The 18,827-nt window shown below is 49.7% G+C and overlaps 1 long non-coding RNA gene across 1 annotated transcript in view; it reads right to left on the bottom strand.

Moving 5' to 3' along the window:
- Positions 1 to 1,347: 1,347 nt before the first annotated feature.
- The window catches only part of LOC118498176, a 161,841-nt gene continuing 144,361 nt past the window's right edge, over positions 1,348 to 18,827 (bottom strand). The window contains exons 3-5 of the long non-coding RNA XR_004900693.1: positions 7,784 to 7,907; positions 5,920 to 6,029; positions 1,348 to 4,531 (exon numbers count right to left, since the gene is read on the bottom strand). This is a non-coding gene — a long non-coding RNA (uncharacterized LOC118498176). The remainder of the gene's footprint in view (positions 4,532 to 5,919; positions 6,030 to 7,783; positions 7,908 to 18,827) is intronic.

Here is an 18,827-nt window from a genome sequence, read left to right as displayed (position 1 = left end):
GTATATTCTTGGGCAGTGTGTGGCAGTAACGCGTCCTGAATCGCCATGACCGTGTGCAGTCATCTATTTCTGCGTGAACCTCTGTTAGGGAAAATTCATCACTAAACAAGCTTCTGTAATACTGGCCAAATTCAGATAGGTTACAATCAAATAGTCAGTGTAAGACTTTAAGAAGTTACCAGCCCTGGCTGGTGTAGCTCAGTGGATTGAGCTCGGGCTACGAACCAAAGGGTTGCCAGTTCGATTCCCAGTCAGGACACATGCCCGGGTTGTGGGCCAGGTCCCCACTGGGGGCCACAAGTAAGATGAAACTACACATTGATATTGCTCTCTCTCTCTCTTCCTCCCTTCCCCTCTCTAAAAATAACTAAATAAAATCTTTTAAAAAAAAGTTATCACATAAGGGGTATGGGGAAGTGAGAACCAGGACATGAGTGACATGGATGGAACCTTGCAGGTCATCTGATGTAATCATCTTATTTTCTACATGAGGAATTTGATGGCTGACCAGCTCACTTTAAACTTAAAGTGATAGTAAAGTTGCAGTTCAAACCTTTTTATTAAAGCAAATCTCAGCTGCTTTTTTTCCCCTTCCCCTTCTTTCTACCATTACTCCCCTCCCGCCTCTGTTCCATGTTTCCATGCCTATGGTTCCGTTTTGTTTGTTAGTTTATTTTGTTCATTAGATTCCTCTTATAGGTGAGATTGTATGGTATTTGTTTTTCACCAACAGACTTAATTCACTTAGCATAATAGTCTCCAGTTCCATCCATGCTGTCGCAAAATTTCCTTTCTTTTGCTGTGTAATATTCCATTGTGTAAATGTACCACAGTTTTTTGATCCACTCATTTACTGATGGGCACTTGGGCTGTTTCCAGCACTTGGCAATTGTAAATAACACTGCTATGAACATAGGGGTGCATAAGTTCTTTTGAATTGGTGCCTTGGGATTGTTAGAGTATATTCCCAGCAGTGGAATTACTGGTTCAAAAGGCAGTTCCATTTTTAGTTTTTCCAGGAAATTCCATAACTGTTTTCCACAGTGGCTGCACCACTCTGCATTCCCACCAACAGTGCACTAGGGTTCATCATCAAAAAGAAAAGGGAACCAACCGTATGGGAAAACGCATTTGCCAATGATACATCGGACAAGGGTTTGATCTCCAAAATATACAAAGAATGCATATGACTCATCACCAGGAAGACAAACAACCCAATTAAAAAATGGGCAAAGGATCTGAACAGACACGTCTGCAAGAAGGACGTACCGAGGGCCCATAGACATATGAAAGGATGCTCAGCATCACCAGCCATCAGAGATGCAAATTAAAACCACAATAAGATATTACCTCACACCTGTCAGAATGGCCATCATTAATAAATCAACAAACAACAAGTGCAGTTCTAAACTCCTGATGTATCTTCCCTCTTGAAAATGTTGCTGTAGAACCCATGCAGGGGTTGTGTTTGCGCGTGGGAAATGCTTTCACATCGGTTGGTCCGTGGGCCACTGAAATCATTATTCTGGAAAACTTACCTTGCTTGGCTTTCCCGGGGTGGTACCCGAGGGTTCAGGTGATGATATAAGTGACGGAGTTCTGTTGCATCAGCGGTGTGCAAGGCAGCTGTAGCCCACGTGTGAGGGGCGCGGGCCAATGAAGGAGACATGGGGCTCCCATGGTATGAGCACCATATGCACTGGCTTCTCCAGGACAGCCCTGATGGCTTTCAAAATCGTAAAATACATTCAAGGGACTTTTGATATATGGGCTCACAAATCCACAGTAATTGTTAGTTTCTGCGAAGGAAATTATTGGTTCAGAATGGCGGCCATGAGTTTATTGGGCCACTTTGCAGAGCTGTCCTTAGAGTTAAATTCCGTTCTCTTCCAGTTCTCAGGGCGCTGGACAGTGAGGTTGGCAGGGCTCTCGATGTGCTCCGTAATTGTGGAGTTAACTACTTTATGTTTTCTCACCTGCTCTGCATAAAAGATGCTCTTTACCAAATTGTAGTAAGTTTTACTCGGGACTTTTAAAAAGCATACTCTGAAGAATATGCAGAATAAACTGAATTCCCAAGCGTAAGAGTTCCTCTACTTGGACTCCCTGCCCCTTTCTTGAAATCAGAGCCATTTTTATCAGTGTCAGAGAAGTAGGATTTCTTCAAACACAGTTTGTGTTGCATTTAAAATAAGGAGTTTTTCTCAAATTTTTCACCTCTGCATAATTCTGCTGACTGAATTATAGCAATTGCAGGTAGTAAATCTTCGTGCTCACTAAGAGCACAGCTGGTTTCCAAGTCAGATGATAAAAATCTGACTGGAATTCCTAGAGCCAGTTTCATTGCTGGACTGGCATTTGAATTGCAGAGTAAAGACTCAGCTGCAAACCGCTCCTGCTCTTTGTTTGTCTCTGGCAACACGGCGCGCTCCAGGAGCTTTATCTCGGCGTTCAGCAACTTCCTCTTCTGAGGCACTGGCACAAAGCGGACTCCAGTTATTCTGACCCGGGCCATTCCCCGTGACCTTTACAAATGATGTTTTGGGTTTTGTATTTCTAAGGAGCCAAGTCAGCGTTTCAAAAGGCCCTGATAGATATAACTCAGTCTGCCAGACAAGACCCGGGGCCGCTCTGGACCAGGGTAATTATACCCCTTCACAACATAGATCTACCCCAGGCCCGACTTGAACTACTCTCTGGAGGGAGGAAGCGGGACACTGATTTCCAGTCTGCCTTCACCTCAGTGTCAGGCCACTTTTGCAAGCTCCTAATCCCAAACAGCTGTCTTAAAAATGCAACATCATCCCTGTGCAATTGATCAAACAACGGGATATAGCGACATACATGGACAGAGCTCTGGAAGAGGTGGGTAGGATCTGTGCCTTTTGTCTCTAAGAAGCTTCTAGTCTACTTGAAGGACTAAGATTGACACTCTTAAAACAAATGCTTTATTAGTGAAGGGACAGAATAAACGGTAGGAACACTGAATATGGACACATCCTCCGGAAGTCCCGAAATTTTCCAACACTTTTAATTGTAAATATTCTGCCCAGTTGGTTTGCAATCTAAGACTGTACCTAGGACCTGCCAGGTCTTCCAGTTTGCTGTTAGCCCCGGGGGACAACACACTCAACCAAAACAACAACAACAAAACCTCTGTTAGACAATATGTCCAGATTTTGAGTTTTAAAAAAAACGTAGTCACCAGAGCAAGAGTCAATTGGAAAATGGGGAAGTTTTTGCACGTCACTGATTTGAAACAGTGGGCCCACCGGGATTTATCAGGGAAAAAACAAACAAAAAACAAACTTCAAATATTGGGAAAATTAACTTGAAGAACATGCCTTTCTGACAAAGGATTGATAGTATCTTCTTAGGTGCAGCCTACCGTAATTGTAAGGGCTCATTGCCATGATTCAAGGCGTTGCTGAACCAAGGGGCAATAATTACTGCCCAAGCCAGAACAAGATGGAAATGGAACAGATGGGTGTGAACTCAAGGATAACTCAACGTGGATGCATGTTCAAAGTCACACATAAGAGAGGTCTTGCCAAGCCAAATGGCTCTAGGAGCCTAAAATAGAGCCATAATTAAGCAATAAGACGTGACAGGGAGCACATTTCTCAGTGATTATAGCGTGCCTCAGGGATAAGTCACTAGGCCACAGGTTCACGTGAGGAGTGCAGCAACCCTGCAATGTACAGCATCACGATCATGCTGCTGGAGGGAGAAGGAGGCGGAGAGGAGGGATGGCAGTTAGCAGGGCCATTTCGTAAGCTATTCTTTCAGTTGTCGGGTAGCACTGCTTTGTGTGTATCGTGCGTGCCGCCGTGACTTGTACCCAGCCTCCGGAAGCTCCGTATCTGCAGCGAGCCTTCATTTAAGTTAAAACCCTGCGGAACTGTCTGTCTGCTCATGCTCTTAGCCTAGCGAAAACCGGGCAATAAAGACACAAACAAACTTGAGAGTGCACAGCCATGTATGTGGAACTGCCGTCTGGGGGAGTTATAATTGCAGTCGCTTACACCTGGCTTTTATAACTGCAAAGTAGTTGAATCAACCACACTGAGTCATTTTCGGTACTTGAGCTCATTTTTCTCCCGTGCACTTTCCTCAGGAACTACCAGTAGACATGGCTCTGTGTCCCTTAGGTCCAGAAACATCTGCAGCCTCCTGGTCTGAGCTTTCCCTTCGCAACCAGGGAGCTGCTGCTGGAAGCCGGGAAGCACTCTAGAGCTAGTGACCAGCTGCATCCCACACTGTGCGGGAGGCGGGCCTTTCCCCGGGATGACAGGTGAGAGTCCTAGCAGCTGTAAGGTGGGCTGGAAATCTCCAAACTCTGGGAGATGCCCTAGCCCTGCAGATAGAGGCAGCTGTCCCATGACCAGAGTCCTCTCCGTGTCCCTGTGGCTCTCGCCACTCTAGAAGTTAGCTAAAAATCCTCTGGGCCAAACTCAGATGGCAGATTGCTTGTGCTCCTTCATGTCTCCTGTGGCCCAGGCCCAGGCTGGACGTTGCTCTGGACAAATTTCTAGGCAAACAACGGGTTTTATCTTAGACAGCCCAGCCCATCTTATGGGTGATCTGCACTCACTTTTCAAATTTGCTCTTAAGAAAAAATCTGAAGGCAGTTGCTCTAGACTGGGAGTGTGTGTCCTCCCCAAATTCATATGCTGAAACCCAGCCTATGGGATGGTACGAGGGGCCGGTGGGGCCTTCGGCAAGTGTTCAGGTCATGAGGGTGGAGCCCTCACGAATGAGATTTGTGCTCTTATAAGAGACCTTACAAAACTCCCCTGTCCCTTTCACCATGTGAGAGCACAGGGCAGACGGTCCTCTGCCAGCGCTGTGAACTTGCACTTCCCAGCCTCCAGAACTGTGAGAAACAAATTTCTGTTTTCTTACAAGTCACCCAGTCTACAGTATCCCATAAGCGCGGTCCCATTAGACCAAGACCACAGCTCCTTACGTCTTGGGGAAACCTCAAGGCGGCAGGGTACTTCTCCCCGGCGTGCCTGCATGTTCATGTAATGGGCTATTTTAAAGTGATCTGTTTCACTGTGGAGCGCGGAAGCCTCAACCCCTCACTACAGGAATCCCAAGCATCAGACAGCAGGTGTGAGGAGGGGCTGAGAAGCCGAAATGGTGCCCAACTGGGCGAGCTGACAAGAGAGTCCCTGCAGGCTTGCCCGCACCCTCTCCTCTTTTTGAGAAAGATGACCCCAGCCTGTCCCTCCCCATCCCGACCCTGGCTTCCCATCGCTAGTGGAACATGTCGTTAGGGAAGTGAAACCGAGTTGCCATTGTAAACACACACACCCCCTATTGAGGGTTGCACAGGAAACCCTTCCGTAACTCAGTGTCTTAGATCAGGGAGCCCTTCTGTCTGCTGCCGATTCTGTGGGTCAGTCGGGGGGTCTAGGCCCCGCTGGAAGTCCTGCTGATCCCACCGGGGATCTCTGGGCACGCTGCTGGGCGTCCTGGGGCTGGGTGGTCTGAGACGGTCCCACCCATGCCCCGGCAGTTGGTGATGCCTGCCACCCGGGGCTTTGTCTCCATTCTGCCGCTCACCCTCCAGAGGGCTGGCTTGACCTTCTACTCATGGAGGTCCCCCCGGGGACGTCCGCGGTGACCGGCCTGAGAGCTGCAAGGCTCCTTGAGGCCCAGGCTCAGCAGTCACACATCAGTCACTTCTACCGCATCCCACCGCTCAAAGCAGGTCACGGGCCCAGCCCAGATTCAAGTGGTGGTGAAACGGACACCACATCTTGGTAGAAGGAGCCAGAAAGTCACGTTGCAATGGGACACTTACGTAGGAATGAGAGGAATGGTCATGCCCTCCTTGCAAACAATCTATCACAGTCAGAGCCCTCCTTGCTACAATAATTCACATACACCCCACATGCAAAATGCACTCACCTGCTCCCTCCGGAACCTCGGCATGGTTTTGAGTCCAGGACCTCACCACCTGATCAAGTCCAGATGTGAGTGAGGCTCCTCAGCCTCTCCACCGGGGCTCCTCTCAATACCTGTGAACAGAAATGTGAGGCTACCTGTGCTCACCACACCCCAACACAGAGCGCTGAGACAGCACGGACCGCGTCAGCAGACGCCCCCTTTCGAACGCGAGGAGCACGAGGCAAACCGCAGGCGTTCTGGGCACTGGTCCGGGCTGCGCTGGCGGGTCTCCCCTCTCGGGGCACCGAGTGTCACTGGGGCCCGGCTCTGCTTCCCGGGGCGCCCTATTTCCCTGCTCCCTGCTATTCTGGGCCCCGCATGTTGCAATATCTTTCCTTTTCCCTTAGAAACGCCCCGTGTTTGCAGCTGAGCGGCTCTCCGCATCTGCTTCCTGGACGCAGCCATGTGACGGTGCGCAGGCCTCGCTCTTCTGGGCAAGTCTGGGTCTCAGTTCAGACTGGCGGTGCTTTTGTCGGCTTCGTGGGTTTGCTTTAGGTCTTAGTGGGATTCCCGCAGAACTACGAAGTTACACGGCAGTTTTTTTTTTTTATGGAAACCACTCTTGACTTGGCATGTCAGGGAGCCATGACCAGTGTCCCTACTATGGACTGAACTGTGCCCCCTGCCAAACACATGCCAAAATAGGTTACAAGCCTAAGCTCTGGTGTGACTGCGTTTGGAGAGCTAGGGCTTATGAGCAGGGAACTAAGGTTACATGAGGTCCTAAGGGTCGGACCCTGACTCAACGGGATTAGTGTTCTCATTAGAGACAATAAAGATCTCTCCCCCGCCTTGGCGGTCCCTGTGTCTCCCCTCCATACGAGGACACAGCACGAATACGGACATCTACCAGCCAGGAGGAGAACTCTCACCAGAAACCAAATCGGCTGGGACACTGACCTTGCTTTTCCACGTACATTTCTGTTGCTTCAGCTTTCTCGCCTGTGGTATTTTATTGCGTGGTCTGAGCTGACTAATGCACGTTCCGGTAACAAGCAGTGGGGTGCTGCTGTAACGAACCCCTCCCAGGAGCTCCAGAGGCCTCGACTCATTCAAGCATCTGAAGTCTCAACCCCAAAGTCTCATCAAAATATCAGCTAAATAAGGTGTAGTCTTACATGAAGCTATACACCTGAAAAGCATGAATTTCACTCTGTATAAATCATGCCTCAAACAAGGCTTTGAGGGAAAAGTACTGACTTAAAACAACTAGTTTATTTCCTTATCATTCTGTGGGTCAGCAGTTTGGACTCAGACCAGATGGGCCATTCTTCAGCTGTTCTATACACAGAATCAAAAGCAAGTGAAATCGTTGTTGTTTTAAGGATTAAGTTTGGGGGTGCATCTGGGCAGCCACGGACCGTCAGTATGGCAGAGTATACAGGATCAGGGGCTCCTGCATGTCCCACAGTCAAGGGCATTCAAGCTGGCCATCAGGGAGGCAAACTGCCCTCAGAAAGATGGGCAGAAGCTCCATCCCATCTAAGGAGGCCTATGCCGTGTCTAAGTGGCGCCTAGCCCACCCGATCAGGCCTCCACCTGGGGACGATTGCAGAGCACATTTCCCAGAATTTCGGGTCAAGCTGCTCTGCCTTCCCAGAATTGCCCTTCCATGCCTCAGGGTCTAGTTCTTGGTCACTAACTCCCCAGGCTGGCACCCTCCAAGCTGTATACGGTACCACTGGTCCATGGTACTCAATCCATGCAGATTACATCCGCAGCATCCCTTGGACCAGGCTGCGGAACCCCTCCAGGTCTGGCTCTCTCCTGATCACTTCTGTACCTCTCTCGGGGCCCCCAGGGAGACCAGGCTCAGCTCTCTTACCACTGCAGGACCACGGAGAGAAGGCCACGCGTCCTCTCTTACGGCGGATGCGCCAGGCAGCTTCTCCGGCACAATGCTGGGTGGAGGGGGTCTCTCTGGGGACTGCCACCTTTTGGCTTCTAACCTGGAAATAGGACACAGTTCTCCTTGTTCTCGGGGTACGAAAGCCCCACACTCGTGCCAGCATTCAGCCGGCAGGCGGGGCACAAGTCCAGTGCAAGAGCCCCTTTCGGGGACCCAACGGCATCTAGCCCTCTTGCTTGGCTTGAGAGTAGTCTCTTGTCTCCCAGCCAGGGGAATTTTTATTTTACGTGGGCAGGAAAAAAAAATTGGCTCCAATTGATCAAATATTCTTCCAAATCTTTTTTGTCTGAAGCCTGAAGCTCAGCTTTTTAAACTCAAAAGCCAAGAATTTGTCTCTTTTGTTCTCTGGTTCTGCTGTGACAACCCTCCCTGGAGGCAGGGAATGACTCATGGTCTAGCTGCCCGGATGGGGGAGGGTCAGGGGTAACAGGAAATCACAGGAAAAACACATTTGTTAATACATCAAAATATTATCCTGCTACACTAGGATTTCTATCCTTTCTTATTCTTTGTTCAGTGGAGACCAACGGGCTCTCTCCTTTCCTACAAAGCCTTCTGCATTCGATAGGGTTCTTTGGCATGTAGGAAAGAGAAATCAGCTCATTCTTGCCCTGCCCCTCCCTGGCAGTGAAATGCAGGTGCAGGGAGGAGCAGTGGGAAGCACTGGAGGCTGAGGCGGAAATGTAACCATGCCTGAAGAAGGCACCCAAAGCCCGAATGTCCACCAAAACCATGTTTTCTGTGGCTCCTGCTCTTCTCCGCCTGTTGGCCATGTTCACTCTGTGACGTTCTCTGGCCCCTCTGTAGATGGGGCCTAAGTGGGAACAAGTCCTGCTACCTGCTGAGACTGCAGTCACTTGCTGGGGTATCTGAATTCTCAGGGAAGGGCTCCTGATCCCATGAGCGGGGTCCATGACCAGGTGACTGCAGCTGAGGGAAGGATAGAATCCCATTTTGCAAAAAGGCCGTGGCATGCCCACCATCGATGGAGGGGAGGAAAATTCTTGGAAAAGTAGAGGTTGGGCAGATAACCCCTAGATGTCTGAGTCCCTGCTCCCCAGGTGCAAGTGATTTCAGCTTTATTAAACTATCTGTACATAGCAAGTCTCCGTTATCGTGCTGCATGTTTTACAGATACTTATGGGTGTGTCTCTTGCTTCTAATCTGCCGCCAGCAGCGCGTGGCCCAGAACTCAGTTCCCCTCTGCACGAAGGCAGGTGCGGCGTGCTGCACACAGGACAGGAGGGCCAAACGAATCCGTGAGTGGGAACAAAGGATTTGGTTGGGTCAATCATTGCAAACACTCCATGGGGACGATAAGGGGACAAATACAAGGGATGTATCTTCAAGGTGTAATTTGGAGAAAATATCCAGATACTCTCTATCCTGGGCCGCACTTCTTCAGGCGGGGAAAGAGTTAAGCCATTTTGCACCGTGTTCACGCCGACTCCTGACGTGAACTAAAGCACTACGATTTTGGCTTTTCCATTTCAGCTGACATAGTTTAAGTTGATGAGTATTTTGATTTGTGCCAGTCTCGGGCAGTTTTAAGTGCTAGATCCCTGCAGGAGTCAAGAAGTCCAGTCATAATCGTAACAATCTGCTTGTCAGTCAAAAGCACCGGAAGGTTGCTTAGGTGCAACGAAAGCGTTTTCCCCTGAAAGGGAACAGGGCAATTGAAATCACCTACTTTTCAAGGCATTGAAGTCAAAACTGTTACCACCTTCCCGGTGTGAAAACCCAGGTCTCGGGCACCCCCTTGGTCAGACTCCACTATGTCCCCGGGCTATGCAGCCAAAGCACAAGGCACCGTCTGACGTTCAGAAGAAATCGGACGAAAGGGAAAGCGGGGCGACCGAGGCTGATTGCCGCATCATTATGCGCAGGTCACTGTTTCGGCAAGGAAGGAATGCCTAACGAGCTCCCCTCCACCTCTGCAGCCCAAGGGCCTTGGGATCGGCGCGCCCAGCCACCTGAACTCTGTGCAATTACAGCAGATCTGGGGGAAGAAAGCCATTTGAGCTGATTTTTTCCTGGGCAGACCAGGCAAATACTATTTGGTAGAATTGACCTCAAGGTTACACCAGAGGAACTAGTCGCATTACAGAGGCAAAATTCAAAAATCCTCAGAGTGTTGGGTCCATGAGCAAAAGGGAGAAAGCCAGAAACCAGTGTGGGGGAGAGAAAAGGGAAAGAAGGAAGAGCCTGGGGAGAAGTGCATTTCCAAATTGGAGGCAGCCCAGAGTTATTCATCGCTGGATATGCTGATGTCAGGACCTTCTTTTTTCAATGTTAGTGTGACCTTAACAATTCCAGCTGCTCAACAAATTCGCCCCGCCACGTCACCCCACCAGAGGACAATTAGAAAAACTAAGCTGGGACGCCCCTTCTCGTTTTATGGCGTCCATAGCGGCTCTTCCATGGGAATGAACTGGTTAAATAAAAAGTTACTGTACTAGCAAGAACACCTTTCACCCCTGAAGAATTCCATATACCCCATGCTGATATCAAAGGGCTCCTCATGGGAAAGAGCAATGTGGAAAGCAGAGGGGAACAAAAATCTGGAGTTCGGAGTCCGCTGGGAGCTTCAGACAAATGTGAAACAATGACTTCATGCAGTAGATACATTTCTCACATTCTTCCCCCAGTTTTATTAGCGAAATGCTCACGTATCCATCCCACTGTGTGAACGCCAAGCCTGCCCAAAGAAGAGTCTGAGTGGGTGTTGAAATACACGTATCCAGGGGGAGATCGAATCAAATGCTAGCCCTTTTGTCCCCCAGTCTGCCGGTGTTGGTCACTCAACTGAAAACATGTTTGCGATTATCCTCTGTGTCGCTGATAAGGAAAAGGTGACTCTGGAGGTAAAAGAGCTTCAGCGATGGCAGAGCAGGAGGACATTTACCGTCCTGTCTCCATCCCACCTCCGCGCTCTCTACTGTCCCAGGTGGCCCCACGAGGTCCAGCTTTCTGGGCACAACGCAGTGTATCCCAGACCCAACCCTTGGGCTCTGTCTCCTGCTTCTCTTCTGAGAGAATCCTTCTTGGCCCTGAAGCCATTTCTAGTCATCGTCTCACCGGACTGGGCACACATAGGCCTCCGCCCCCTCGGGCGCCTCTTCCCTCCCTTCCTCGTCCGAGCTCTGCCTCGCTATCCCTCAGAGCGGACGCCTCCACCAAACTCTCGGGGGCGGCTCCGGCCTTCGCCAGGTCCCTAGTCTGGATTCCTCTCCACTGGTGCTTGGCCCAGAGGGCCGCACCCTCTCCTATCTCTCCGGAGTTCATGAGTCCCCCAGGCCACGTGGGAGGGCCGGAAGGAGGTGGGCGTTGGAATCAGATAGGCTTGTTTGGAACCAGATAGGCTGTGGTAATTGAACCCCTCTGTGGCTGCATTTTCTCACATGTAAACTGGGAGTCACGATGTCCAGCTCACACGGTTCCTGGGAACCTCAAGCAAAGTCACACTACAAAGCGCCTCGTCCCCACGCCACAAAGGAAGTCGGAGCCTTGTCTCGCCCGTTCCCTGCTTTATCGTTGGCCCCTAGAAGCGTTCCTAATACAGAGTAGGTGTTCAGTTAATACTTATTAAACAAATTAATGAATATTCACTGTACTATTTTTTCCCTCCTAGCCTGTGATTTTTGCAGGGCAAGGTTCATGCACATTTTCTCTCCATACACTCAGTGTGAGGGGCTTTGATGAGTGTTTTCCCTGAGTCCTCGGTCTCCGTGTGATTAGATAGCTGTCCACGGCACACAAAGAGCCATTTACCAAGGCAGTGAGCCCTCTTGTCCGTGAACTTCAATGCTGTTCCCCACTAATGGAAGTGGTAAAAGTAATAATGATCCTGGGAAATAAATGAGGGAGCTAGAAGGCATTTGAGAAATATTGACCACTTTTAAACTTTTTGTACCTGTTCAACATACTGAGAAATACACCATAAAACTAAAAAATAAAGTACAAGCCGTCAATACTAAAGGTATGAAGAAGGAAAGAAGGGAATGAGAGAAGGAGGGGGAAGGGAAGAATGGAGGAAGGAAGGAAAGAAGGAAGAGAAAAAGGGAGCGTAAGTGGAAGCGAGGGAGGGAAGAAGACAGAGGGGAGAGAGGAAAAAATGAAGAAAAACAGAAGGAAAAAAAAAAGCCGCGAACATGTTGCTGTTGCCTCCAGGCTGCGTGTCTCACGTTTGTTCCCAGGCCTCTCGTGATCCTTCTGGGAACAGCCTCAGAGGACTTCTGAAATCCCAGAAGGATGGTGGAATTCCAAGCCCAGAAATGTCGCATCAGAGGCCGTGCCAAGCCAGCACGCATCAGCCTCTTCTCCGTGTCTTTCAGAAGAAGAAACTGGACCTCGGGCCCTACAGGATCCCCTCTAACCCGGGGACGGGCTTCTCCGTGACTTTTCAAATCAGCGTGGACTGTGGTGTCACACCCCGAGAGACACAATGTGGAGCGGCGAGGGCAGGTTCCCGCTGGCGTAATGGGAACCACGTGCGCCATTACGGATTTCCAATGCTCCGCCGAGGTGGGTGCGCGTTGCTTTGAAGAAAAGGAAGCCATTTTCAACCACATTTCTCCTGATTTATGCCTGAGCCGCAGAAGGTCCAGACAGGTTGGAAAAGGTTTGGTAACTGGAGAAGTGACGGGGTGAGAAAGTGTACTTTGTAAAAGCCTGCAAACTTGACTCTCACTTTAAATTCTTGCCTCGGGCAATGTGTGTATTTCAGAGCTTAAATCATGTTAGTAGTTTAAGTCAGATTGAGGGTGAAAGACTACACAGCTCTATGAATTAGGGCTGGATTGTTTTGGTAAAAACATTTTCCAAGTTGGCCAAACATAAATCAGCCCTAACAAGGCACCTGTGATTACAAGCAGGCAAGCAGGTCTAATGCTTTTACTACACATCCACCCATTCTTACTTTGTTTCTATTCGCTTTTTTTTCCAACCAAAAAAGCAGGAAGCAACGAGGAGTTTTAGAGACGTGCTGCCCCCGACCCCCCAAAAAAGAGTCCAGAATGAGACGAGTCCAGAGCGCAGGACACCGATGACCACGTGGGTCTTAGCAAGGAGACCAGGGCCAGGCAGAGCCCGATGGTGGACACACGGAGCTTCTCGCCAGGCAGCGGGCAGCGGGCAGCGGGGAACCGAAGTCCTAGAGTTACGGATGAATGTTCAAGAGCCAGGCACCCACTGTCACCGGGCACTGCCCACTTCCGTCCCAGCAGCCCCCACAACAACACAAGTGTGCCTCATCGTCCCTTCTCCGACTCCGACCGATGGGTCTTCTGGTCCAGGAAAGTCTAACTGCCTGTCTTTTCAGGTGACTCTGTGTCCACGGAAAATCTCCATAGTTGTTTTCTTATTAAACCTTGAGTTTTGGCTTTAGTATATTTCTTTATCATTGTGTTGTTATTCTGTATTGCTCTTGTGGAAAATGTTCTCACCTTAAAAATCACTGTTGTATTCCCATTAGCAAATGCTGTTCTTTAAATCCCATCAGAAATAGAACACTGATAGTGAAAAGAAAAAAAGACACCAGGGTTATTTTGCCCTTTTGCAGACCTTGTAAATGAACCGGTCAAGTAGGCTTGGAACTTTTTGTCCACCAAATCCAGCTGTTGGGAGAAAGCTCTGTGTGTGGCCATATCTAGTCTTACTGATTTTTAAAACTTGATTTAAATGGTGGGGCCTGGTGTTCTCTGCCACTCGTAAACATTTTTATGAGTAAAACCTCTTATTGTTTGTCACTCATCATGGGTGACTCCCTTTTTCGGTTGACTTATGCTGCTTTAATGTCCCCTATCAACTAGTGCTCGAGCCAGCTACGGAGTTCTGCGATCTGATGGAAGACAAGTATTCTGCCTGTGAGCGTCACGTGATCCAGGCATTGCTAATTGGTTGAAATTTCTCGGGTTCTCCTGGGTCTCGTCACCACTCAGAAAGTAGATTGTGGCCTCATCTTCAGGAAGTTAGTTAGTTTAGTCTGCATGATATAGTTTATACCGTGCATCAAAGCTTCCCTTTATTTTAATATGTACATGACAAAGTCCAATTTGTCAGACTCTTGAGCCAAAAATCCTCCACAAACGTCTGTTCATTTGAAATGATCACAATGTAAAACCAAGCTTACACGAACAAGGTATCCCAGTGCTGTGTCTAGCAGCAAGACGGCCTTCTAGTGCTATGCCCGCTCTAATAGGGATGGTTGGCCATGCTTTCAAATGAAGAGGAGAGGATCAGAAGAACCAAGAAGCCCATCCAAGATCATATACTCTGGTGCAGGGGACTTCGGATTTAAACTTACGTCTATCTGACTCTAGTGCCCTAGTATGTCCTAAACAGATTGTTCCCCGAATAATAATAATAACACTTTATAGCCAGTCATAAAGAACTCCAGAGTTCTCAAGTACCCATTTCATCTGGTTTTCCTATCAACAGGTATGATTGACAAAGCAATTGTTACTATTGGAGTCCGCGCTCTCCTGATTCCTACCACGGCACTTCTTTTCCAAGTGCATCCTACTGCTCGGTACCACCACTGGCTGGTCCCCTGCTTCTCTCTGGGGTTGTGTCAGCCCCCGGCAGGTGACGAAGATGGGGATGATCACATCAAGGATGAGGAAGGTAACGCCTTACCACACACACACACACACACACACAGTCCTGCATGCTTTTCCTATGAAAATTTGTGTAATTGCTCCCGTCACGCAGTCACGCATGTGGCCTCTTTTTTGCCTGATTAATGGGGATACACTCTTCTGGGTAGAGAAACAGAAAGAAAGAAGTTCTAGGTCTCAAAATCATGTGCTCCACCTGCCTAGGGTGTAGCCTCAGAGTACAGCCTGTTTGGATTTTTCAGGATGGAGGTGGTGTTGAGACCCAACCCACCAGAGCCATTGCCTTTGGTAAATTTCATTCCTTGCTCATATGTCTCTTGAATATCTACCACATGTCAAGCAGTATAATCCTGGAGACACAGCAAGGAAAATCAATACAGTCTGACCCCTGGGTGGAATAAAAAACTCTGTATTGACAGGGGGGGAGGGGATGAGAGAGGAGACAGTGAATGAACATATTCAGCACGTAGTTGAGTGCACAGCACGTATTTGTGACTTTTGTGTATGTGTAGTAATGTATACACAAATGTGTCACAATTGAATGCCAGTTAGAATAATGCAGTAGTCATCAATCTACCGGCAATTAAAAAAATAATCATCTCTCTACTCAAAGAAAGTATTAGGAGGAAAGCAAATCTTGAGATTCCCAAGCAGGGATTTCACAAGCGTAGCTGGTATGGACTTTTGAGCTATTTTGGCGAGTTTGGGGGGAATAGGTTTATGATTGCAATGATATTACGCAGACGCTTTTGCTATACAAGTGAACAGGCCCTTCAGTTGTCCTTGGATTTAGAAATTGTGACGCAGGTAGTCGAAGATTTAAGGGAAGAAGTTGCCAGTTTTGCCCTGGGTCTTACCTAACTGTTATATTATTTGTTCTTCCCTGTAGTCACTTTTTTAAAAAAAATTACCAGTAAATTCTCAAGCACCATTTGAGTGTGTCTGGAAGCTTTCACTATAAATAGAGGGCTCAGAATAAGGAGCCCAATGCTTAGAATATGTCTTTTCTCATGTCGAATTCTCTACCGCACTTGACTCAGTTATCGTCCGAGAAGAATTTAGCTTTGAGGATATAACTTGACATCCCAGGCCGAAAACTTGACATTGTGGCGTCGAGTGGTCACTTCCAAGGGAAACGGAGTATCTCATGGGTTGATTAACAGGATTAGGAGGCAGGCAGCAGAGCTGGCCCTGGCCCGTCCCATCAGTCAGCGGGCCTCAGGGCTGTCACTCTGCCCCGCGGACACAGCGCTGCGGCTGCCCGGTGCACAACGCTGTTAGTCACTGTAACTCAACGACTGCATTGTAACAGCTGGCTTCGGTCCAGAGTGTGTTTCAGAACCTTCAACCTTCCCTCAGTTCCCCGCTTTTCCCAAATTTCCAAATAATCCTAATACCTCCGAGAAGGACTTCACAAGTTCTTCTGAGCAAGTTCTCTTGAACCTGATGCACCCCCACCCCACTTGCTCCTCCCCTGTTGCCCTCTAGGGGTTCTCCTGTGGCGACTCTTCATCACAACCACTGTGGCTGGGCCGCTTCTCCCCACGGGTGGCTCAGGGCCACTCTGCACCCACGCTGTCCTGCGGAACTGCCACCCTGAGGAGCAGAGAGCCCCTCTGCCCCTGGCCCTCCCCGTGGATGTGTATTCGGGCCCCCTCTGTGCTTGGGATTCTGGCGGAGGTCTGCCCAGCATTCCCAGCTCCTCAGGGGGGGTCAGCCCTTGTACCCTCTTTTCCTAAGATTCGGACAGCAGTCCATGAGGGTTGTCGAGAAGGCTCACTTATCGGGAGACTTCTTGTGTTCTCCTGTCTTAGCTGAGGCCCCTTGGGAGACGGATCCCGAGGCGAGGGTTGACTGCCGATGCTTTATTCGGGAGATCAGAGGGAGTGAGGAGGTAGGAAACGAGAACGGGAAGGAGGAGGAGGAAGCCGTCTGGCACTGGCCAGTTGTCAGCGGGGACAGTGAGGACGCCGCTCTGGCGGCGAAGCAGGCACACCCGGGAGGAACCTGTCCCCGTGGGCTCTGTTGAAAAAGGATGTGGAGAGTGGTCCATGGACGTGAGGAAGGATAGGGGGTTTACTGGCCAGTTCCCACCCGTGTCTTCTTCCCCATCGGCTGAAGGTTGCCTCGCGGGGCGGGGCTCCCCACCCTTCTGGACCCCATCGTCTGGGGGGCCACTGTAATGCTGGACCCTGCGGCACGTATGCGCTGTGTGTAGTGTGCCTGCAGCGTGCTTTGGATCCAAGTCTGGCTGAGGGAAGGACTTGGCATTTGCAAGCCAGAAACTGCTCACCCCAGCAGGGGCCCGCAGAGCAAGGGGCGAGGGCCGGAAAGTGAGAGGCCTGGGGGTAGTCTTGGGAAATGCTTAGGATATGTCAGATCACCCCCAAGACCCTCGCCTCACACCTCCGCCCACTCTCCCCAGAGTCTTGAGGTTTGTGCTGTGTAAACATGGGCAGTGACATTCTGACAAAGTGTCAGGTATGAATCAGTTGCAAGGCCGCTGACCGTCTCTTGTTAGCAAAACCGAAGGACTAATTGACTCGGATTTCCCAGGGAGTTGTCACACGCTTTCTTTAAAGAGGAAAAAAGGAAGAGCCCGACACCTGACATCCTCACCGAGACGGCATAGTGAGCACTGCCGATGTAAGTAACCTAGAACAGCGGCTCTCCGTCCGCGAGACACCGCAGACTCTTGTGAAGAAAGGCAAAATGAGTTCCTAAATGTAAATAAACTAAAATAAAAACCAATACACCCTGAGGGATGGTTTGTTTTGCTCACAAGTGGAATGAAAAGTGGTTTTCGTTTGTTTGGCTCTTTTTCGTTTGTTTTATTGTTACGGTTTTAAGTTCGCCATGGTTAGGGCTCAAGTAATTTTCTTCTTTCCTATGATATGTTGCTGGCGGGCTGGTAGAGATTTGGTTTCATGCTAATGTTTGGAGAAAATGATCTTCCTCTTCCGTGCTCAGAGATAAAAATATCTCCCAGCGAAGGGGACTGTCAATGTCCAGGCCAGGTTCCTTTTCAGGAATTTCCTCCCTGAACTTGGCCCTTCAACTTCCGAAATAACAACGGTTTTTCAGCTTTTCTGAAATCAAAATATTTACCACCAGGGTTTAGTTTTGTGGCATCGCATCCCCTTCTCTGGCCTGCAGTGATGTGGCATGAGACGGGCTGACGCTGAGCAGGGAGAAGCCAGAGGAAGCTCACCCGGGCGAAGAAGGCGGGAAGGGGAGAGTAAGCAAGAGAGGGCAACTGGCCTGGCTATTGGACAGTCTGCACCGGAATTTCAGAACAGAACACAAGGCCCAGTATTGAAATGGGGAGGGAAGGTGTATCAGACCAAGCACCCACACTCAGCTCTTTCTGAGCACGTGATTCCTTTTGGCAAAAACCCTCGCCCGACACACAGACTGCCTTGTCCCCCACCAACAGGACGGAACCACAGCAACAGCACCCATACCCTCCAATGGGAAAACAGTGCGGGGAGCCGTGCATCCCGTCTCCTTCTGGCTTGGTTCCATCTTTGAAAAGATTTTGGCAAAAGAGCTAAACGCTTCTGTCTACCTCCCTCCGCCTCATCCACAAACCCTACGCCTCGTGATACTCTAATGCCTGGTAACGTCAGAGGACTGGCTAGACACCGAGGGGGAGCACCTCAGTTTCACGGACACGTAGGGCAGAAGTATCCCGTCGGGGGTACCTCCTGGCTCAGTCTGCACCGCGTCGGCGGTCGCGCTGAGTCATGCTGGAGCTGGGGATGGTGTTGGGATGAGGTCAGGTGGCTGTGGGGTCGGGGAGATGACATCATTTCAATATGTTTTGTTCCAGCACGCGCGTGACATCCTTCAGGGGGCAGAAGGCACAGCCCAGACCCACAGCGGCGGCGCCCTTCGGGGCACAAGGCAGTTCACAACCGGGAGCGTCTTCGCCTTCGGACCGGCCTCCGGGACAGTCTGACAGTTGTCAGAGCTTCCTTCTCTTTTGAAACTCTCCTTACGTGCGAAGGATGATCATGTAAGGAACCAGCCAGGCGAAGCTTACATCCTTAAAAAGCCCGTTATATGCCAGGCACTGTGCTAGATGCTTTGCAAATATAATTTCTTTAGGCTTCGTGATAACTCTTTGCCTTGTTCCGTTATTATCCCCAGGTTGGGAATGAGGCAAGTGCAGGTTAGGAAGCACAAAAATGATCCTGCCCGAGGTCACCCAGATGGGAGAGGAGAAACTCCAAGAGCCACGAGGAGAGACCCCGCATTAGCTCTGCAGAGAGGACTGAGGCGCGCGCCCAGGGGCCCTTTCGGGGCTGCCCGGGGCTCGCCAGCAGTTCTCTCCTGCAGGA

The sequence above is a fragment of the Phyllostomus discolor genome, chromosome 14 (genome assembly GCF_004126475.2).
Source record: "Phyllostomus discolor isolate MPI-MPIP mPhyDis1 chromosome 14, mPhyDis1.pri.v3, whole genome shotgun sequence".
In the NCBI taxonomy this organism is placed as follows: domain Eukaryota; kingdom Metazoa; phylum Chordata; class Mammalia; order Chiroptera; family Phyllostomidae; genus Phyllostomus; species Phyllostomus discolor.
Note: the sequence above shows the minus strand (reverse complement) of the source record. Positions and strands in the feature narration are given on the sequence as shown.